Here is a 22458-nt window from a genome sequence, read left to right as displayed (position 1 = left end):
CATCTTGGCAGGTCACACCTATCTCAGGTGCTGTTTGGGATCTTAGGCAGAGCTAGAGGGGGTGGCACACCTGCATCATGTAATCAATCCCTGACAGGGACTTTGCAGTGCCAAACCTCTCTTCTTAGGAGGCTACTATGCACAACACAATCCACACACAGCCCATGGACAGCTCGTGACAATGCACCAGACAATAAGCCATCCAAGAAAACTGATCTAGAAGCCCTGGGACAGGAGAAGTGATCCCGTCCCATGGGGGCCACTAAGGCTTGAGAACTCTGCCCTGCACTCAGCCCCACAGGGAGCTGGTCTGTGTCTCCCCAGATGCAAGCTCAGGTAGAGTTTCTTATCTACTTTGTGACTATAATAACCACAACCCAACACAGGGATTCATAAAGTGGAGTCAGAATGCAGGTCAGCAGAGGCCCAGGCTGGTGGGAGGACAAGGCCCTGCTCTGAGGGTGCCCCAGGTGAGCAATGAGGATTGACTGTCCTTATGAATTCAAAGAGGGGACAGAACACACTGAGAGCCCATTCAGTGATTGTGACCAGACCTGGAGGTGTCCAGAGAGGAGGGGACAGAAGTGGAAGAGAGAGGTGTTACAATTCCAGTGCCGTCCTCAGGATGTCCCCAGAGCCCTCATCAAGGGGCAGGTCACTGTTCAGTGCACAGGGGCCCAGGGTGGGCTGAGCTGCATCTTCACTAAAGCCATGAAAGGAACTAAACCTTGCTTCTGAAATTACTCTAACCTCTCCAGAAACATACCTAGGAAAGAGCCTGTGTAGGCTTTGCCTGCTCTTCTCAGGATGGGAGGAACCATCACAGTGTCTTAGGGATACTGAGGCAGGAAGGGCAGAATCATACTGGGTTCCATCCTACCCTGGCCTCCTGGTCCAGCAAGGCCAATGTCCAGAGAAACTTAAACCAGATCACAGAGTTTACAAATTGTAATTTCTTCCTGCCTTCAGTGCTCTTTTCACATTTTAAGTATGAATTGACCTTTTATCTCTTAATTCCTTCCTGTTCTTATGATCACTAATAAAGAAATGTCCATAGGAAACACAAGAAAAGCTTTTCCTGGATATGAAGAAGCAATAAGTCACTCCTCACAGGAGAATATTCTGGTTGTGTCCTGTGTGTTCCAGGTGAAATCATATTCTGCTCTGGCACATCTGTGCTGCTCTCAACTGAACTGGGACAATGGGCTCCTCATCTGTGCTGAGTGACATATGAGCCCGCGCGGCAGCTGTTCCCAGCCTGCGCAGCCCTGCTTATTTGCACATTCCCACAGCACAGCCCACTGCCCTGAGGACTTCTTAAGAGGCTGCTCACACCCTATGCAGGAGTCAGTCCCCGTCAGGACACAACACAACATGGCCATGAGGGTCCCTGCTCAGCTGCTGGGGCTCCTGCTGCACTGCATCCCAGGTAAGGAGGGACAGTCCTGGGGATTTACTAATCACAGTGAGGTCAGTGCTGCCTGGTTACTCAGGGAAATCCTCTTATAACATCACTACTTACAAGGATATTTCTTTTATGTTTCCAATGTCAGGTGTCAGGTGTGACATCACGATGACCCAGTCTCCATCCTCCTTGTCTGCATCTCAAGGAGAGAGAGTCACCATCAACTGCATGGCAAGTCCGGGCATTAGCAATAGTTTACACTGGCATCCACAGAAACCAGGACAAACTCTTAAGCTCCTCATCACATATGCAAGAACTTTGCAATCTGGGGTCCCCTTGAGGTTCAGTGGCAGTGGATCTGGGACAGATTTCACTCTCATCAGCAGCAGCCTGGAGCCTGAAGATGTTGCTGATTATTAGTGTAAACAAAGTAACAGTTTCCCTCCCACAGTGATACAGGCCATGACAAAAACGTCCCAGGGAGCAGAAGTGTGAGGCTGGGCTTCCCCAGCTGTTCCTCCTGCTGCCTCCACCTACTGAGGACACAGCTCAGAGGCAGCCAGGCCCTGAGCACTACAAGGAGGGTAAGTCGGAGGATCCAGAGGGTTCCTCTGCACCCTGACCCTTTCCTTCAGCTAAGCCCCAGCAGGTGACCATGATAACAGCCTCAATGATATGTGACAGGACAGAATTTAGACCTTAATGGCCTGAAACAGGCAATAGTTGGTGTCGTGCAATAGAGACAGGTCTCTATTCCACATGGGAATATTTTAAGACTTTGGTTTTTAGTGTAGTTTAAGTATCCAGGAAAATTGGGGTGAAGTACAGGGTTCTCCTGTGTCCCCCTGCTCCCACAGCCCCTCCATAAACACCCCAGTCTCTGTTGCTTCTGTTACAATTCATCAACCTCTACCCAAGTCTACAGGTCACACCAGGGTCATTTTGTGCAATCTGTGGAACTAAACAAGTGGACAGTGATGTGTGTCCAGCTATGTGGCCTGGCACAGTGCAGGTTGTGCCCTCACACTGTCTGAGCTCCAGCTGTTCCTCACCCCCCTCTCTGCTGCAGACCTTCATGATTTTCCATCCTGTAGTTTCACCTGGGCTGAGTGACACCTGCCTGGCACTCACAGTATGGATGATGTTCAGGCTGGCCTGTAACCCTGAGTGCTGTGTAGGTTTGTGTAAACCTCATCCAGGGGTTTCCATTACAGAATAGAGAGTTATTTTCTTTTTACTTTTTCAAATTTTTCTTCAAATTTGGTATTGAATCCAGACAAGCACTACCCCTCAGCTACATTTAAAGTCACATTAAAAATTGATTTTAAACAGGATCTCTCCAAGTTGTTAGGTCCTTGCTACATTGCTGAAACTGGCCTTAAACTTGTGATCCTCTGCCTCAGCCTCCCAGTTGGTGGGGTTACAGGTGAGCACCACAGCACCCATGATAGCTGTATTCTTTTCATTGCCGAGTAATATGCTACTCTCTGGTTCTTTGATAGTATCATTTCATTCCCCCAGAGAAGGGCAGGTTTGTGCCCTCCAAGTTTTCAATGCTGAACACAGTTTTTATAATTTTCATTTGTAGATTATTATTTACTTTTTAGATGTGTATTTTCACCATCTTATGTTTCATAGGGGAATGCATAGTGTTATCAAAATTTGTCACACTGTCTTGCACGTCCTGTCTTCATCTTGGAGACAGCTTGTGGACACTCCCCAGAACACTCAGCTGCTGGGAGTGGCTTGTGAACTGCAGCCAGGAACAGCTCAGCAGCGGGTATGGGGCCTGGACTCCCCTCATGCTGTCTGTGGGGTGCTTCCTCCTGGACATGGCCATCCTTCAGGGGGGATGTTTCATCATGTGTTTTAATTTGCATTTCCCTGGTGACCTGGGATGTCACAGTGATGTTTGGTCCAATGTACACAATGTGCATTGGTAAGATCCAGCTCTCAAATTCTTGTCACTTGTCCATCCTTTCTGTTCCTTCCCCATCTTGTGTTCCTAGTCCCTGCTCCTGTCATGTCTCCATGCTCTATAGAGCCCTTCCTAGCCACTTTGGGGTCAGCTACACACTTTCTTCATGTTTCTACAACTGAGCACTCTTGAGTTTACCTTGATTCCTGAGGAACAGTTCCCAGGATCTAGAGTTCTAGGTCCACAGACTTTTTCTTCAACACTTGAATGTGTGTCTTTTCCTTTGTCCTTTCTGTTTCCAGGGAAGAAATTCTCTGTTCATTCCAGTTGATTCTCCTATAAAGCTATGGAGTTGCTTTTCCCTCCCAGCTTTTAAGATCTCTGTCTCTGTCTTCAGAAGCTGGCAGTGTGGCTGTGGGGTGGGCTGGCAGGCACCAGCTGGTGATCTGAGTCCCTGTTCCCTGGCCCACTGGGCTGTCTCCAGGGTTCTCTAGCTGGGTGTGACCATGGCTGTCCCTCCTGCTGCCTCCTTCCTCTGTCTTCTCCATTCACCTGCTCAGCTCCCCACTGGGCACTTATTATGATGAATGCAGTTTTCAGTTCTGGAACATTTCTTTTTCTGTCCTTGCACAGTTTCTGTTCCCTGGCTGATGCTTTCTGTTTGTTCTTCATTTGTTTCAAACACATTTGCAATTGCTGGTTGTTGCACTTTTATTGTGGCTGATTAAAATCCTGTTCAGATGATCCTTAGGAACATTTTAACTCAGTGTTAATGTGAACTGACTGAACTTTCTTATTCATAGGAGGTTATTCAGGTTTTATGAAGATGAGTATGTTCTTTGCTACCTGGACATTTTGGGAATTAAGTCACATCACAGGGCTGGAAATTCTGAATGACTGACCAGACCCTAGTACAGGCCAGTGCTGTGATTTATGGCCTATAGAAGGGCAGGATCCACCCAGGTAAAAGGTTCATTTTTATTTATTTGTTTGTTTGTTTTTTCTCTAGGCCTAGAAACCTCCTTGGAAGCACTTTGGAAATACAGATGTCTGAATTCAAGGCAAATCCTTCTGATCACCAGTCTGTGTTCGTCCGTTTTACATTGTTGTTGTAAAAATTTAGCACAGATCTAACATAGTCAGAAAAAGTTTATTTGGGCTCATGGGTTCATATTTTCCATCCATGATCACCTGACCCCATTGCTCTGGGCCCACATGTGCAGAACATCAGGGCAGAAGGGTGTGGAGGAGGAGAGATGCTTCACCCATGGTGGCCAGGAAGTACAAGGAGAGAGGGGAAGGGGCCTCAGGGAGAACCTTCCAGGCTCACCCCTAGTGTCCTCCTCCTCCAGCCACTCCCACCTGCCCTCAGTCACCACCCAATTCGTCCACTCAGGCCCGGAAGGACTGATCAGGCTCAGCTCTCAAAATCTTGTCATTTCACCTCTGAATATTCCTGCATTAACACAGCAGCTTTATAGGGACACTCTTATGCCCAAACCATAACGAAACCTAAAGAAGAACACAGGCAATCACTGTAAAATAACTCTCTTCACTCTCACTTGCATTTAATTTTTTTAAAACAGTGACTTTTGGTGGCCAGGTTTGAAATCAAATACCCCACATGACACATGATCCCGAAGGAAGCTTGTCATAGAACAGAAATCTAAGAAGTCCTCCCCTTTCCTGTTCCCTTACTCTTCTCCATCCTGGGCCTGCACAGAAAAGCTGCAGCTTCTGCTGACCCTGTGTTCGCAGGGTCAGGGCTTAAAATAGTGCCCTCGTGTGCTTTCTTCTGACTGTTCCTGATTTTATGTTATGCTCTTACCTTCTTTTGACAAGTGTGCATTACTGTTGCTCAGGCCTTATGTCCTCCAGGGCATCTTCTTCTCAACCACCAAATGAGAAAAAGAAACGTACTTAATATAGTTCAATTACACAACTTGGCACAAACCATCAAGAATTGTGATTTCTGATTGTGTGCTGTGCTCATTTAGTGTTCCTGGTCCTGCAGCACACAGTAGGTCCTGGTGAGAAGATTGCCATCTCAGTCAACCACACCCTGTCTGAGTGTCTGGATGCTGATGCTCCTCAGAGTGCCGTGGGCAGGAAGGCTAACTTGACCCACAGCACAGGTGTGTTTAAGAGGAATGCACTATAGCCCTCCAGGGGACAGTGATCTGAAACTCCAGCACTCCACGGGTGACAGGTGACATTTGGTTCTGAAGCAGAGAAATCAGATACCTTGAGGTGGCTGTAGTACCAGCAGCACCAGTAGAGGTGGTGGAGAGACATGGTACTTGTCGTGACCCCCATCCCTGCCTCCACTCGATCAAGGATCTATTGTGCAAATGTGGTGGAAGTGAGGGACACAGAGACCAGGCAGTCTTCCCAGAGGAGAGAAGCTTCCAGCTCACATGGCCACTTAGCTCTCCTCTGTGGCACTTTCTCTGCTGTTTCACAGAATCCATAAAGTCTGCACATGCAGAACCCCCTCCACGAGCCCATCTGCTGCATCTCTCAGGATCACTGTGTCTGATTTCCTGTCTTCTCCTCCAGGCCCTCAGTCAAGCAGCTCTCCAGGGGTCCATACACAGACCTTTGACCAGGGCACCCCCTGTCCACACACCATATGCTCTTCCTAAATATCTACTAGGTAAATGTAATATAGGAGATCCACCATTGTCACGAGCTGTGCATGGGTTATGTGTGGGTCACTGTGCATGGAAGCCTGGTGGACAGGAACATCTTGTGTCTGGGAATAACCAGTGGACATTTTCTCAGTTAAATTGCTAGAGACACTGTGAATTTCTATCCCACTCTGCCATGGCTCACACAACAACTGAGATGGGAATGACCTGCCAAGGTGCCAATCAACCTGCTGACTGTAAGACAACAGGAAGCAAGGATTCCCCTTGAGACTTTATCCCTGCCTTTGATGTACCCCCTTAAATAAACCACCCAAGCCACCTTTCCTTTGTCTAATTCTAGCTCTTGTGCAGATTGGATGTATCAGGGGCTTGGCTTTTGTAATATATTTCTAACTCTTTGTCTTTTGTTTTTCCCCAATTATTTTAGACTTTAAGTTTTCAGGTGGTTTGCACCCTCTTTGGTAGGAAGAAGAATCACCCGATGCGATGCTGGGTGTGACCCCTGTGAACCCATTATTCTGGCTACACTCTGGGAGTATACATTGTCCACCTTACATATGTCATTTTATGAGGCTAATCCATTCAGGTCAAAGCCTAGTTTGTTTTTTCTCCCCCTTGACATTATCTAATTGAGACAATCCCTGTTATTCCTGGAGCAAGATCATGCAGAGTTGCCTGGGGAGGACAGAAACTTGGTAGTGGACATCAGGATAATGTCCATGAATTATAACTTGGACATGTATCTGCTGATTACTGACAGTATTATCTGCATCTTAACCTAAACTAATCTCTCTACTTCTTCACTCTTCCAACAATGATATTTGGCATAATATAATTTGTGGGGACAAAGGCATGCAGGAAAGAGTGACTGCAAGAGGGAAAGTGAGCAGAATCATTTCAATCCCAGATGAATTCTGTATGGAGTCTGCTGTGATATGTAGTGTGTAGTTGTGTGACTGTTCCTCTGTGTGGACAAGGGAAGGCCCAGGGGCATCTGGAGATGCATCTGAGAGGGGAGGAAGGAGCCCCATGGCCAATGGGGGAGAGCAACAGCAAGACCAGGAGGGACACTTGGGAAGAGCAGGGACCTCAAGATCTCAAAAGAACATTGTTCTTTGGGGGAATATATATATATATATATATATATATATATATATATATATATATATATATATATATATAATTTCTGCTGTGTGTCTGTGTGTGTAAAACCAACCAGGCCTACAGTGATTGATAACCTTTTTAAAATAATTCAAATAAAACATATTAGTTAATTGACCATAATCTACAGCCTGTATGAGCCAACTTTCAACAGTGCTGTGAAGACATAACTGTACATGATTTTCTTTACTTCCCATCCTCTTCTTCCCCCTCATATGAGATTTTCTGATCTGTCTATAGGGCTGAGAAAAAAACTGTTTTCTCTTTCAATGTGACCTCCACAGTGTCTGATGTCCCCAGTGTAGGTGACCTTCACATACCCCTCCTGTTTCTATGTTCTTTGTCCCTGTGTTGGTGGCTGGGATGAGTCACAGCTGTGATGTGCTGAACCTCCCCAGCCACAGTGGACTCCAGACCTCAGCCAGGGACCCAGCTCCTGACACACCCTCCCCTGCAGAGCCCAGGGTCACCATCCTCCTGGCCCACCTCCAAGTGGGTCTGTTCTTGATACAAAAATAATGTAAGAAAACTTGATTAAAAAAGAAAAATCGAAGCTGCTCTCACCTGGGCAGAGGACACCCTGGAGCACCAGGGCTTCTACAGGAAGGTGGGTGTCTGAGCAGGGTCCTTAGGGGGCCAGGGGTAGATTCCTCCCTTGCTCAGTATCTACAGAGGCTGAGGGTAAAGGCCAGTGTATTGTGGCACCTGGAGCTACAGCACCTCTGGGACCTTCCCTGCTACTCCCCTGGGTCCTGGGTTACCTCACGAAACTGCTGAGTGCTGGCCTGGGCCTGAGAGGCCCTGGGAGCTGATAAGGGTCATATAATTTTCTAATTATCACACTCCTCACCTTAGACATTTACCATTGATTTCTGGTGAGTCTTTCAAAGCCTGAGCATTTGGCAAGAGAAGGCACAGATTCTAGACATGGAGGTGCTGTGGTCCTCCCCAGTCATCAGTGTCATCTGCCACAGAAGGTGGGAACCACTACCCATGAGGCCCTTGACTCTCTGGGACTCCAGGGTGTGGGTGGAGATTCCCTCAGTGCTCACCCCTCCCAGGGCTCCTCTATCCCCCCTGTGGGCACAGGTCTTAGCACAGGTGCTGGGGCTGCACAGGATTCACTCTCCTTGGTCCCTCCTGAGCAACCCTCCAGGAAAGAAGGACTGGACAGTGTTAATGGCATATGTCCTTCAGAAATGAAACTGATGAATGGGGTTGACAGCTGGTGGCCCAGGGTGGTAGTGAACTTTTCACACTGTGACCAAAAGACCTGAGAAGAACAGATCCAGAGGAGGGACATTTACTTGGTTCTTATGGTTTCAGTGTTCAGTCCATGGTCGGCCACTCCACTGCCCTGGGCCTGAGGTGAGGCAGGGCATCTCGGCTCCTCCAGGCACTTTGTCTGTTTCTGAGTTATTTCTGGATTTGGGGTGTGTCTGCCTTGACCTCTGTCAAATGCTTATACTGGACTATGTCCTCCATGGCCTGAGTCAGGGATTCCCTGGGAGACTGGAGATAGCACTGGGGAAATCTAGGGGCCAACCCTCTCTGTGCCTTTGCAAAGAGAAGGGGCACTTCAGTTACACTGAAGGTTTCTTTTGAAAGAATATCACACCGAAGAATAAACACGACTAAAAGTCTGGAGACAAAATTGGTTTTGGACCTTTTGTTACTGGACTTTTCAAAATGGCTATGATTGAAAATAATGACATTCTAAGAGGATACAAATTGGCTGGTCTCTGCTCAGCAGAGGGCTCTCAGTCACCCACATGGCCTAACACAAGGACCCATCAGCCACCCTCCCAGCCTTTCCAGTGATGCTCCTGTAGATGCCATCAGCCAGGGCTCACAGGGATCCTGATACTTCTGAGTACCCAGCCACCACGCATAATGACCACTCATGGGCCCTCATCTATTCCACATGGGGACCAGGTCAAGGACTGTGGAGGCTTATTAGGGATCATACACTACTGTGGGGAGCACAGATGCATCCTTCCTAGGCCTCAGACACTGAATTCAGTGCAGTTTGGAAGAAAGTATTTGAACCTTCTTGTCAACATTAGGTTGAACACCCATAAAATAAAGGACACACCTGAATTAGAGACATGAGGGGCTCCCCCTCCACCATCCCTGCAGGCCTGCCCTGGACCTCTGAGGCATTTTAATGGAAGCTGAGATCTGAACTGAGGGCTTGAGTCCAGTTCTCTGTGTCCATCACTCTGTCCTCCCGATGTGTCCCAGGAAAGCTGCACATGTCCAAGGGAGGGGAAATGGTCACTGTCTGTTGACCCAAACCTCTGGAGACTCTAGTTTCTTAAATATAAAATGGGTCATCTGTCTCTTCAGAGACTCTTGAAAATAACCCCAGGTGCTGGGACACCAGATGTGGCTAGTGGTCAGGCTTCATCCCACCTAGTAGCAGGTCCACTCACCCTGAAAGCCAAGGACATTTCTGGAATGAAAGTTCAGGGAGGTGGCATAGATTGTTTACACTGAGAATATAATGAGTGTGGAAAAAAGTGGTGAAATAGCACAGACAGTGACAACCTTCATGATAAGTGGGTATTTCTAAGGGACATACTTGTTGCTATTGGTTAAGTGGACTTGATGGACAAAACCTTCACAGTCATTAAGACTGAATTCCTGTGGTCGGTCACGTGTTTTTGATGATTCCAACTATCAATCAAAATATGGAGAAGAGGTTTGGATTTGGGACTCAGAAATCTGATTGATTTTTAAATCTCCATCTAGCCTGCATTCTTCATCTCTTGTAATTACACTGAGGACATCTTGGAATATTTTATTTATCACAGTGCATTGATGATGACTGAAATGGGTCAACAAAGTTGTCCTTGAACCACAGAGAAACTGCACAGCTTGGACCCCGAGCACCATGATTCTCTGGTCCCTCCATTGCTACCTAGAGATTGTTGAGCAGCAGAATAGTGTGTGGCTGAGAGATTCCAGACATGGTGGATAATTAGCCATTTGTGAGTTTATAAAATTAAAATTAAATTAAAGTTTAAATTGAATTTTTCAGATGCACTTTCTGTGTCTCAAGTGGTCAATACACATTGGTGGTCTGCAGCAAGGGGATGTTTTGTTGGCCAATGTTGGTTTAAAAGGTTGGTTTGACCATCTTTGATGTTGTGTCTAAGAGCACAAACCTCCCAGCAGCTGGTCACAAGCCTGTGTGTCCCCCGGGCCTTCTTAGTAGGCACAAGTTGCCCCAGGGATATTCCTGAGAGGGTAGGGATGAGGCTGCACTGACAGGGAGGCCAGGAGGCCTGAGCTCCCCCACTCTGTCTCCACACCTGCATCCTCAGGAACCTCTCTGATGCCACAGCCTTTCCTCTGACCAGCACCACAGAGTCCAGCTCTCAAACCTCTTCTCACTCATCAGTTTTGAATCCCTGGTTGTCTGCTAGTCATTTGTCCTCAGCTACAAGAAAGATCAGTGATATGAGCTGGGCATCTGTGTTCCCTACAGAATCTGTCCCAGTAATGGATGCAATAGGGTCAGCTCCCTGAGCAATAGTGAAGATTAGCAGTGAAGCCTCATAGGACACAGAGTCTAAAATCCAAACCATGTTATGCCTAAGATCGATCAGCAGGTGGCAGACAAGCCACAGCCAACCAGTCACCTAGACTTCTAAATATCAGGAAATAGAGAGTGGACCACAGCACACAGCATGTGCCTCACACACAGAGTCCACCTAGCAATGCTCCCACCAGTCCACAGTCATATCCTGGGTGCTCTGGGTGACTCTGTTCTAGTGCACCTAATTGTAGAGCAAGATGAGCCTTTCTAGTCCTAATTTCCCATATCCAAAAAGCTCAGAAATCTGAAAATTTCGGTATGGATTCTAGGGGATTTTGGAATATTGTATGGAAACGCTCAGTTAGTAAATGATAAAAATTTCCCCAAATCTAAAAAACATTGAAGTCAAAAGAACTTTCAGTTTCCCACATTAAGAAAAAGGATATTCAACCTGTGTTCTATTTTCCATCGTTAAAATGTTTGATCATGAGCACATCCAAAAAGGAATACCATAGACCAAGATTATATATAACTGTAATGCCTTAAAATTAAAAAAAAAATCTAAATAAATTTATTAGCCCCAAATTGATAAACCACCCCATTTTCTAAAAGACTATTTCAAGTAATGTACTTCTTGTGTGTTTCCAGAGGCCCTAGAAGAGAAAGCTGAAGGAATTCTACTGCAGCCAACCCAAAGTGGAGGTGGTGGGTTTTCCTTTTTGTGAATCATTTGACAAATATGAGAGAGAAAGTTAAAAGACAAAACAAGGGTCCCATGAGCAGGAAGGCTGGAACAGTCTTATCTCCAATTTTAGGGACCATGTGAGATATTGTACTGACACAATTCAGATATTGTTCTGACACTTCAGCCTCACTGTCTCTGTCTCCAGGGAACAGAACAGCAAGCTGGAGTGTGGGCAGATCCTGACCTTGGCACCAGCAGAATCCTGGGCAAACACCTGGAATCCTCATCTGTGCTGCATCCTGCATGCCCAGTAGTGTCCAAGCCTGGCTCAGGGGCAGTGGGTAATGGAGAGATTTCCCCTTGTCCATCAGCATTCTGGACCTGAGATGCTACAGCCCTTACTCTCAGGAAGCCTCAGGGGTTACCACAGCAGCCCAGTTGATTCCAGTGAGAAATAAAAGCTGTCATCTGCCTTCAATCCTTTTCTGCCTGGTACATAACTGCTCTCTCCAGAGATACAAAGTTAGACTTCTGCAATTTTCTGTGTCCTATGCCCCCTGAAAAGCAGAGGGAAACCCACCTTCATTCATGTATGAGAGATGCTTGGTCCCTTAGACCTTCTTTTGCTTTCCCAGGTACATGGCAGAGGTTAAACAGGATGGGGGAGTATTTGCTATTACATGCAGGTGAGCAGGAGGAAATGGAGGCTCAGGGAGAGCCATAAACACCCAGGGCTATGCTCAGAGTTAACAGTGACTACACAAGCACAACTGTGTGCTAGGGTCCCTGCATACTTCTCCTCTCTTCCTGACCCAGTGACGGCCTCCTTTGTCCAGGACAGAGGCTGCTAATGATGGCTGCAGCAATTGTCCTCAGGTCTTGCTAACAGGGCATTTCCTCTGCATTTCAGGATAAGGCCTTGGGACAGTTCTGTGTATTGTGACCCTCAAATATGGGGCTCCAGCTCCTTCTTGCTTTGTGTCTTTGCAGAAATCACCCATCTGTAGCCTCTCCTCCACACACAGCAGGCTCAGGGTTCCATGGAGGAGGGGATTTGTGGACAGGCAGGCTTTCCTGGAGCTAGTTTATTGTGCCAATTTCCAGGATCTGGTATCCTAACAGTGTGTTGTGTGTCTCTTTTTCTTCTCACAAACCAGACTTCTTCTTTTTGCTAGAACCTGAAAGTGGAAATAGTGAACTCAGCTAAGACAAGGACATACCTGGACATCAATTCACTGAGTCACAAAGTGCTTCAGGCATTTTTCAGAAAATGCATTCAGAGTCCACTCAAGTATGGTTTGAAACAGGCTCTGACAGGATGGACATGGCATAGGGGCAGCTTTTCTGACATCACCATTTCATGATCCTTCATTAAGATCCTGACACCTCCTCCAGAGGGAGCATGTGACTTGTGTAGAGGACAATAGCTTTCTACACCCTGTGAAACTCCCCAAGCACCTTCTCACCTTCCAATCAACAAGTGGTTCTTCCACTATCCCTGTCGGCCAACCTCACTGCTGCCCCCTAGTGGGGAAACAGATCTGAGCTTCCTGCTCCTGACCTCTTGCCAGTTCACCCCACACCTGGCAGTTTATTTTTATAAGAACTCATGTCATCGTATAGACTTCTGCATGCACCAGGCAGTAACCCTGATTTGGTGCTAATTGCTTTATTTTAAAGAATATTTAATTGATTTTAGTTTAAAAAACATGGCAGTGGAATGCATTACAATCCTTATTACACATAGAGCACATTTTTTCATATCTCTGTATATAAAGTATGTTCAAAGCCATTCATGTCTTCATATATGTGGCTTTCATGGAAATATTTCTCATTTCCAGAACAGGCATCCTTTGAGGTCCCTAGAGAAACAAGTCCCAGGAGAACACTCCTCATGAATCTCTGCAAACACTCCCTGTGTGACAACCAAGGGAACTCACAGACCTGCATCTTGGCTTTTATTCTCTGAGCAATTATATCCCCTGATCCAAAGCACTGAAGCCCAGTTCCTCCTCTGAGGGGACTGGAAGGGCCTGAGCTCTTTTGCTAGGTCCCCTGGGTCTCAGGGTGCTACACACAGTGCACTCAGTATGTGTTTGTGGAACCACAAGTGAGTCACAGGAGAGCCTGGGTCAGTCCAAGGCCACCTGCAGAACTGCTCTGCACACACCTCCCGCAGCCTGTATTCCTGTGAACTTCACAGATACAGAGCAATTGTACTCATGGACCTCATAGTAGTGTGCTTGGCTAAACACCCTCCCCTGTCTCATGTCCTGTCCCCATAGAGTGCAATTATGGGGAAATGATGCCAAAGAAAACACATACGATAATGTGCCATGAGCAGGCTGGTCTGTCCTGTAGAGGAAAATATTGTGCACTGGGTCCCCACAGAGTGATCTGGCATTGACCACTGATGGGAAGCAGGAAGAAAAGGATCCAGGGCTCCTCATCCAGGTGGGAGAGGGTGCCCACCCTGCAGGGTCTCCCAGGTCAGTGGCTGAGCCTTTGGGGGTCTGTGACTCAGACTCTTGGTTGGTCACATTCATAGTCTCCTCCTGGCTCCAGAGAGGTCATGGGCATGGTCTAGAGCTCAGCTCTTCAGGAGCTGAGGACACCATCTTCCACTTAAGGAAGAGAAGTGTGCTTCACATGCTGCTTCATGTGGATTCTGACCACCAACTGCCCTAAGGATGGAGAAGTCTGTCCTTCCTTCCTGGGATCATGTGAGGGTGAGGTGAAGACCTGAGGCCACACCCACACCTCAGCAGGACTCCCTACAGACAGCTCGCCCCACATAACCGCAGTGCATCCTGTGAGCAGGACATTGGACATTAGTGCCCTGTCCCATCCTGTTTTCATGGCATTTCACATGTGGCCAGTTGCCCCATGGTGTCTTCTGTAGCAAATGGTCAAGTGGAGACTCCCCAGATGCTGTGGAGCCAGGTCTCCTCAGCCTGCTTCAGCCTGGGATGGCAGACTCTGCTTCCTTGGATCTTGTGGTCCAGTCTCTGTTGAAGGTGCTGTGCCAGTGGCCCTGTAGAATATCCTCACAGAGGACTCAATGTCCCTCAGGACTTAATTCTTCTCCTGCATCCAGCATTGTGGTCAATCTGCTGCCATAAAATAGCCCCCACTCCCCCACCACCACCACCATTGGACGACTTCAACAGAAATGGACTTTCCCATGACTGTGGAATCCCAGGCAGACATAAGGGCACCAGCAGGGCTGTCCTGCTCTCTCTTGGCTCTCAGATGGCCATCCTCCTGTGTGTCATGTGGTCTTTCCCTGGTGTCTCTGAGACCTAATTTCTCTTTGATTAGGACACCAGCCATATTGGACTAGACCTCAAACTCAAACCTCACACTTGCATAATTACTTCTTCCAACACACTGTGAAGTTGTGCAGACCACAGCCCCAACCTTTGAATTTTGAGTGGAAACAGCTCAGCCCATAGTGGGTGGGCAGGAGTGTGCAGAGGGACACTCTGCTCTTCTCATGGCCTCCTGCCAGGTAGGTCATGGCTTCATGTCCTACATCTTAGTGATGCTCTCAGAACCTGGACTCAGGGTGTCACCAGAGTTCTCCAATGATTGTTTCCCCTTTATAACTAATAAGAATTTGTCCTTTGAAATATCATTATACACTAATGAGTTTATATGTTATTCAATGGTCAGAATATTGTGATCACTAATTATTTTAACACTTCAAATTCTACAAATTTGTCTACTTGCTGTCACATACAAATTGTCTTCTGTTATGTTTTTCTATGACATCTCAATATTTCACTGCCTCCTGTGTTTCAAAATGGTCCTAGTTTGTCTTTTTCTTCTCCTATATTCTGAATAAAACATTTCCCAGAAATTCACGGTTCCATTAGTGAATAGTGGTTTTAGAAATTATAGGTTCTTTCTGAGAGAACAGGATGATTTCTTCAAGATTGTATGCATTTTTCCATTTATCAAATCACCCCTTAACTATACACAATGATACTTGCTCATGTTCTATTAGCAAAATCCATGGTTTTACATGATAACATTTAATTACATTCTAAAACACAGACTTTGTTTAATAATTCTTCTGTCAAGATAAGTCACTTGTTTTCTCAACAGTGAATGTCTTAGGTCTAATTACTGATTGTCAATTTACTTATTTAAGCCATACCACTGTTCAAAACCAAGCTCTAGATGAAGTTTTTGTGTACACTTACAGACTTGCACAGGGCAGAATATTCAGGGGGTAGGGAACATGGTAGACTTTGCTGAAAGAAAATGCTCTGCTCTCTGGTGCCACAGGAAGGATGAGGGATGGAGGAGAGAGGATTGCCACATCTGATGACACTGGACTGTGAGGCCAGAGAGAGTGGGAGTGATAACCTGAGCATGTAGGGGACATCAGGCATGGGTGTGGGCAATCAGAGGTAGAGCTAGGACAAGTGCTGTGCCTTTCATGTAGGAGGGGAAAATATTTGATTTTGGCTTGTCTTGATAAACACAGTGGGACAGAAGAGGGATGAACAGTGGTGAAGAGTGTGAACAGCTGGAGAAGGAAGATGAGGGAGGAAAGATCCTGCCCTTCTTATGAATCAATGTTTTTTTGTTTGTATCGCCTTTCTACTTGACTCAGAGCAAGCAGTCAGCCACCCTGGGCTCATTAATGGTCTCAGGTGCCAAATGTAAGTATATCACAAGCATTCCTGAAGCTTCTGGGGTTGTGCCATAGCCCAAGTCCTCTGTCAGAGATGGAAGGATGCACAGATGGAACCAGAGGTCCTCCAAAAGCATGTCACATGCAGGACTCAACAAAAACACTGCCTTTGGCCTAGAAAGCAGAGCACTTTCTGTCACCAATTCTGAGCTTTCCTGTCTGACCTGGGACTCAGGACCTGGGGCCTGTGCTGAGTGACTGAGAGGAGCAGCCCTGCAGCTGTACCCAGCCTGCCCAGCCCTGCTGATTTGCATGTGCCCACAGCACAGCCCACTGCCTTGAGGGCTTCTTAAGAGGCTGCTCACACCCTGTGCAGGAGTCAGTCCCCCATCAGGACACAGCATGGCCATGAGGGCCCCTGCTCAGCTCCTGGGGCTCCTGCTGCTCTGCCTCATGGGAAAGAGGAATAGTCCTTGGGATTTACTCAGCACAGTGTGGTCAGTGCTGCCTGGATCCTCAGGGAAATGCTCTTTTAACATGACTAATATTGTGCTATTTCTTCTCATGTGTTCAATGTCAGGTCCAGATGTGACATCAAATTGACCATTCTCCTTGTCTCAATCTCAAGGAGAAAAAGTCACTGTCACCTGCAGTGCCAGTAAGGGTATTAGCAATTACTTAAACTGGTACTAGCAGAAACCAGGACAAGCTCCTAAGCTCCTGATCTATGGTGCAAACTGCTTGCGATCTGGGGGCCCCTTGAGGTTCAGTGGCAGGGCATCTAGGAAAGATTCCACTCACTATAAGCAGCCTGATTCTGAAGATATTTCCACTTATTACTGTGAACAGTATGATGAGTGTCCTCCCACAGGGATACAGGTCATACAGGAGAAAGTGTGAACCTTTGCTGCCCCGGCTGCTCCTCCTGCTGCCTCCTCCTGCTGAGGACACCACCGCTCACAGGCAGCCAGGCTCTGGGAGACATTGGTAGAAGATTCAAGAGAGGCTCCTCTGCACATGAAACCTCTTTCTGCTTCTTAGGCCAAGCAGGCAGAGATGACAGTGAATAGTCAAAGGTCAGCAGTCAGAAGGGATGGGCTCCAGTGGAAGTCTTGCTCAAAGGCAGAGACCACACCAGAAGGCTAACCTGTAGAAATCCTAATGGTCCTCATGAAGACCTTTTCCAAATGTAAAATCCCATGAGGCTCACCTGTGGGAACACTCCAGCCAACTCCCTGTCCCAGAGATGTGGGAAAATGGAAGGTGGCAGTGAACCCAGAAGGATTCACAGGAAGGGTTAAGCCTTCAGGCTGAAGTGAAAACCAATGACCTTGACCCTTTCTCAACACCACTTTAACATAGACTGATCTAAGCTCAGACAGTAAACCATATAAGCCCCTAAATTAGCAAACCCAAAGGGTGTATCAGGCCCCCTCTCTTGTTGAGGGACTTCTCTCACTTTTCCTTGAAATAAATTCTACTCCATTTACCCTTCCCTTCCATTATTGTACATGAATTTTATTCCATGAAGGAAATTGGCAAAGCAGAAAACCAGTCTCTTCTCAAACCTCTGGATTCACTGGTGTCCTTCCTGATTTAATAAAGGACAAACATCAATTGATCTGAGGCTTTGGTTTATAGTAAGGGTTTGGAATTAAATAGAAATGAGAAGTCACAATATGTACTGCAAACAGGAAGTCCTCTAAAGCACAGGGAATGGGAATCTAAACTGCAGGCTCTCACAGTTCTGGGAGTGTGGTCATGAAGAAGCAGATACAGAAACAGAACATATAGAGGGCAGCTGTGACAATGGAGGACTCTCTGCTCCTGTGTCAGAGCCCAGAGCACCTCTGCAGAGGTTATCCTTGGAGGAATCATGGAATATGGATAAATTGAGTCCAAGTAGGAAGGTTTGAAAGACCAGGGCCACCTGATAGGAATGCAGATGGTGGACATGGGAGATACCCTGGTGCCACCCAAAAACCAGAGCTCACGTGCCACTGAATGCCCAGGCTGGTGGCCCTGTCTTCCTTGGACTTGCAAGGGAGCCCAGGTGTGTGGCAATGCCCTCAGCAGCCTGCTACACCTCCCAGGTGACTCCCCAGTCCTCACCCTGGTCCATGTGTCTTTTGCAGGTGCAGTGGGTGTTGTGGAATCTTCCTCATCTGAATCCTCCCTCTTAGATGAAGTCCCTTGTGGAGCTTCTCCACAAGAGTCAGAATCGGGGTACTGGAAACTGTGTTTCCAGAAGCCCTAGTGAGTCCAGAAGTCACCAGCTGACCTTCTCCTGTGGTCACTGTGGGTCAGGCCCACCATGGACATAGGTAGGCTCCCTTGCTGAGGCTTCTGGTGGGCTGATGGGTTTCTGTTTTTAGTGTGTGGCTAAGGACATGATGTGGCTGTCATGGTTATGTGTGGTCAAGTCCATAAACCCTCTGAGTCAGCATCTGCACTCAAGGTCATAAAGTATAACCTGTGACAATGGACCCTATGTACCCTGTTGGAAAGGGCCTTCTTGTTTGAACTGCACATTAAAAGAACCTAGGAAAATGGCTCCGGGATGGGTTCTGGCTACAGGTTATTAGCCCCTCTGAATAAAGGATGACCAGCATTCCCATCTGCCTCACATCCTTCAACTGCCAGATCCTGAGCCTCACTTCCTGGGCCTGAGTCACACTCTCACAATGGCAGTCATCATTTCCAGCTCTTGGGGTTCGGTCAGGAATGACAGGTCACAGAGTATTTTCTATGTGCCACAAAGTGCCTTCAGCAAGTTGGAATCACATTATGAAAGCTTCATTAACTCACAGTTGTTCCACAGTGAAAGAAGAAATTACAAGCAATAGATAAGGATCATTTTCAAAAACAATGAAATCTTCCTACCAAATGACAAGCAAGCCAAGTGTGGACATGGAGTAATTTCCCATCCTGTTCAAGGTGTCAGACTGAACAGCATCGTCTGTGTCACTGAGACCTGTTCTGAGAGAAGAATTCCAGAGCTACCCAGGCCTGAGGATGAGAATCTGCACTTCTAGAATGTTGAGTGGTCCGTACACATGAGATTTGGGGGACTACCTGTAGGATACAATTATTTTAGATAGAGTTGTTAATCTGCAACAGGCCATTTAATGAGATTTCAATTTAAATATTTATTAATAAAAAAACACCTATTAGTCATTTTTCTATTGCTATAGCAAAATTCCTGAGCTAAGTAAGTTCTGTGTAAAGGAAAGTTTTGTTTCATAGTTTTCAAGGATGAAAGTCCAAGGTTGGGCAGTCTCACCTGTTGTCCGCAGGTGAGGCCCCTGGGCAGTGTCATAGCTTGGTGTGTAGGTGGGAAGGGAACCAGTGCAGGCTGTAGTGACCAGGTCTGTGGTGTGGCCTCACTTAGGACAACCCACTCTGGAGAGAATTCCTTCTGCGTGTGAGTCCAGCACTGGTCCTTCCAGGGGCAGCAGCTCCACTGACCTGGCCCCACTCGTCAGGCCCCACCTCCTAAAGAAGCAACCATTTCCTATCATGGCCACACTGGGACCAAACCTCCATTACAGGAACTCCTAGGGTAGGACCAATTAGGACCTCAGCAACCTCAGTTTTCACCTTATAATTAACATGTAATTAATTGACATATTTGAACATTATTGCCATTTAACAGAGCAGAATGTGGACAGGCATTTCTCAACTACTTGATCAACTGCTGCACTGTCCAGCTTGGTTGGGCACTTGGCTTCCTCCTGCAACCTCCCATGAGAATTCTGTGCATTTCATTCTTGTCCACAATGACTACCATGTTTACATATCATGGTAATGCACACATGAAAATAGGAACAGGAGGGAGAGCAGGAGGGCAGAGCAGCTGGATCAGGGGGAGAACAAAGGACAGGATGGGAAAGGACTGGGCAGGAGACTGGGCACAGTGTGACATCCAACACCTCACTGCTGTGTGTGCTCAGAATGCAATGGAACAATAGAAGTAAAACTCCTCGCTGTGGAAATGCTGACATTTAATATTTTCACATCTACCCATTTAATTAGAATGTTTTTAACTATAGCATTTGTATGAACAATAATCAATTCATGTTATTTAGAAAAATTAAAAGTAAGTCATAATTGAAAAAAAGAATAAACTGCATAGAAATTCTGGAAATTTATGTGTTTGCTTATCATATAAATTTTGATGCAGTCAGTGTTTAGAATCCAGAGATCTAAGAGTGTAAACAGGAAAGGTCTCTCAGTTTTGGGGGCACAACACTCCCTGGCTCCCTGAACCTGGCATGTCCATGAATTGATCCTCCAGTGAGTGGTGACAGAATGTGATGTAGAGAACTTGGAAGGTGGCCTGCTTCCCTCAGGGGCCTCTCGGCTCAGGACCCACCCTGACACCTGGGTTTGGAGAAGTCCCTCTGGGAGAATGGATCTCTAGTTTACAGGTGAGAAAGACTCCTGTCGAAGATTCTTTTCCGAGGATCCATTGAAAATTAAGAATCAATTTGAATTTTGAGTGTCATAGAAAGTTTTCTTTCTCCCTGTCAGGTGCTTTAGATTTATGCAAGGGCCCCAGGAGAGATCATTTCTAGCACTTGTTAACATGGAGCTACCACAGGAGTCTGAAGTACCTGAAGGAGATGGGTTTGTTTGGAGGAAATTTCCTGTCACTTCTAGTGGGTGTGGGATGATTTCCTTCTCCAGGTTGCGGGGAAGGAAATCAAACAGCCTGGCCATTCACTCCCCAGATATTGCCCTGGATACATCATCCACTTTCTCATGTTGGGTGCTGTACTGGTGCTTCCTACTGAACTCACTGTGTCTTTGGAAAAGATTTTCACTTTCACCATCAGACCCTTGCACACTACTGCAGGCAGCCTGGACTTCATCTCCAGGGTTTCCCTCCAGTCACAAAAAACATTTTATTTGTTGAAAGTCAGCTCAAAACCACCCACCCCATTTGTTCTTTCCACCCAGCTGCACCCACCAGGGCATTTGCATGCTGCTCCCTGGGGAGGACCTTCCTGCAAGGCTGACATATAAGCTCAGCTCTAACCTGCCCTTGACTCAGGAGGACTCCTCAGCTCAGCTTCTCAATATGAGGCTCCCTGCTCAGCTCCTGGGGCTGCTGCTGCTCTGGATCCCTGGTGAGGACAGAGAGAATGGGGAAGGGGGAGGATGGAGAAGGGGGAAGGGGTGAGCTCAGTGCCTCCTACATGTATCCCTGCCCATGTTCCTGGTGTGAGATTCAGTTCAAAAATGGGGAATGTGATGTTCAGATCAATTAAAAGGGAGAAGTGTCTAGAAGAAAAAAAGAAAGATCTGTGTCCTGGTGAAGACTGGGAACTAGAAAGAGGAGATTTATGTGATCAACCTCTAGACAGACATTGGACATGCAAACCTCTGTCTTATATGAGTTGTATTTTTTTTGGTAGGAACCCAAACTACATACACTGCACACACAAATGATTTAGTCAAGAAAGGACAAAGAGAGAAATCATTAAAATATTTCATAATAGTGTGCATAAACTTTCATTTCTGTCATTATTTCAGGATCCAGTGGGGATGTTGTGCTGACCCAGACTCCTCTCTCTCTGCCCGTCACCCCTGGACAGTCAGCCTCCATCTCCTGCAGGTCCAGTCAGAGCCTTCTTTCTAGTGATGGAAACACCTATTTGGAATGGTATCAGCAGAAGCCAGGCCAGGCTCCAAAGCTTCTGATCTATGAGGTTTCCAACCGGTTCACTGGGGTCCCAGACAGGTTCAGTGGCAGTGGGTCAGGGACAGAGTTCACACTGAGAATCAGCAGAGTGGAGGCTGAAGATGCTGGGGTGTATTACTGCTTTCAAGGGACACATGATCCTCCCACAGTGATGCAGCCCCTAACAAAAACCTCCCTGCCTGGGTGGCCCAGCTGCCACATGAACAGCTGGTCTGGGCAGAAGCTCAGCAGATTGTTTGAGAGGAAGAAGCTGCAATTGAGGACTCTGGACCTTGAGTGCCATGGCCACAGCTCAGTCACCACCTATTAAGGTCCCCCCAGCTGCAGAAGCCCTGGCTTGGCACCAGCAGAAGGAAGATTTACTGGGGAAAAGATGTGCTCCAAGTTGAAATGAAGTAGACCAAAGATTAACTAGAAACCATTCAAAACTACAGAGTTCTTCTGTCAAAACAAACACAGGAAATAATTTTTAAATCATTAGTGTAATTTCATTATAATCCTAGTCTTGTTTTTCACAGGATTTTTAAGAAATATGTTAATTATCATTATCATTAAGCATTATGTTAACTCCTGACCAACAAATAGATGTGAATTGACATTAGTAATGTCAAGGGATGTGGAGGTGTAAGGGAGGGCAGTGTTTTAAGGAGACTGAAGTCAAATTGTCACCAGCTTGTGTTAAGATGTTATAAATTTAGTGTGTTATATTTCAACCTCAAATTCACCAAAACAAAGAAAACAA

At 46.7% G+C, this 22458-nt stretch overlaps 1 long non-coding RNA gene across 3 annotated transcripts in view; it reads left to right on the top strand.

The window, feature by feature from the left end:
* Nucleotides 1–1328: 1328 nt before the first annotated feature.
* Nucleotides 1329–22458, top strand: part of LOC308632979 — a 347621-nt gene continuing 326491 nt past the window's right edge. For 2 of the 3 annotated variants that reach the window (XR_014018669.1, XR_014018670.1), the window contains exons 1-3: nucleotides 1329–1429; nucleotides 1554–1636; nucleotides 4333–4414. This is a non-coding gene — a long non-coding RNA (uncharacterized lncRNA). Of the gene's footprint in view, nucleotides 1430–1553; nucleotides 1637–4332; nucleotides 4415–6107; nucleotides 6367–22458 lie in introns of those variants that run through there. The other variant, XR_014018671.1, reaches the window with a different exon arrangement.

This window comes from Spermophilus citellus, assembly GCF_964194105.1.
Source record: "Spermophilus citellus genome assembly, chromosome: 13".
Taxonomy (NCBI): Eukaryota; Metazoa; Chordata; class Mammalia; order Rodentia; family Sciuridae; genus Spermophilus; species Spermophilus citellus.
This window is presented reverse-complemented; position numbering and strand designations above follow the sequence as displayed.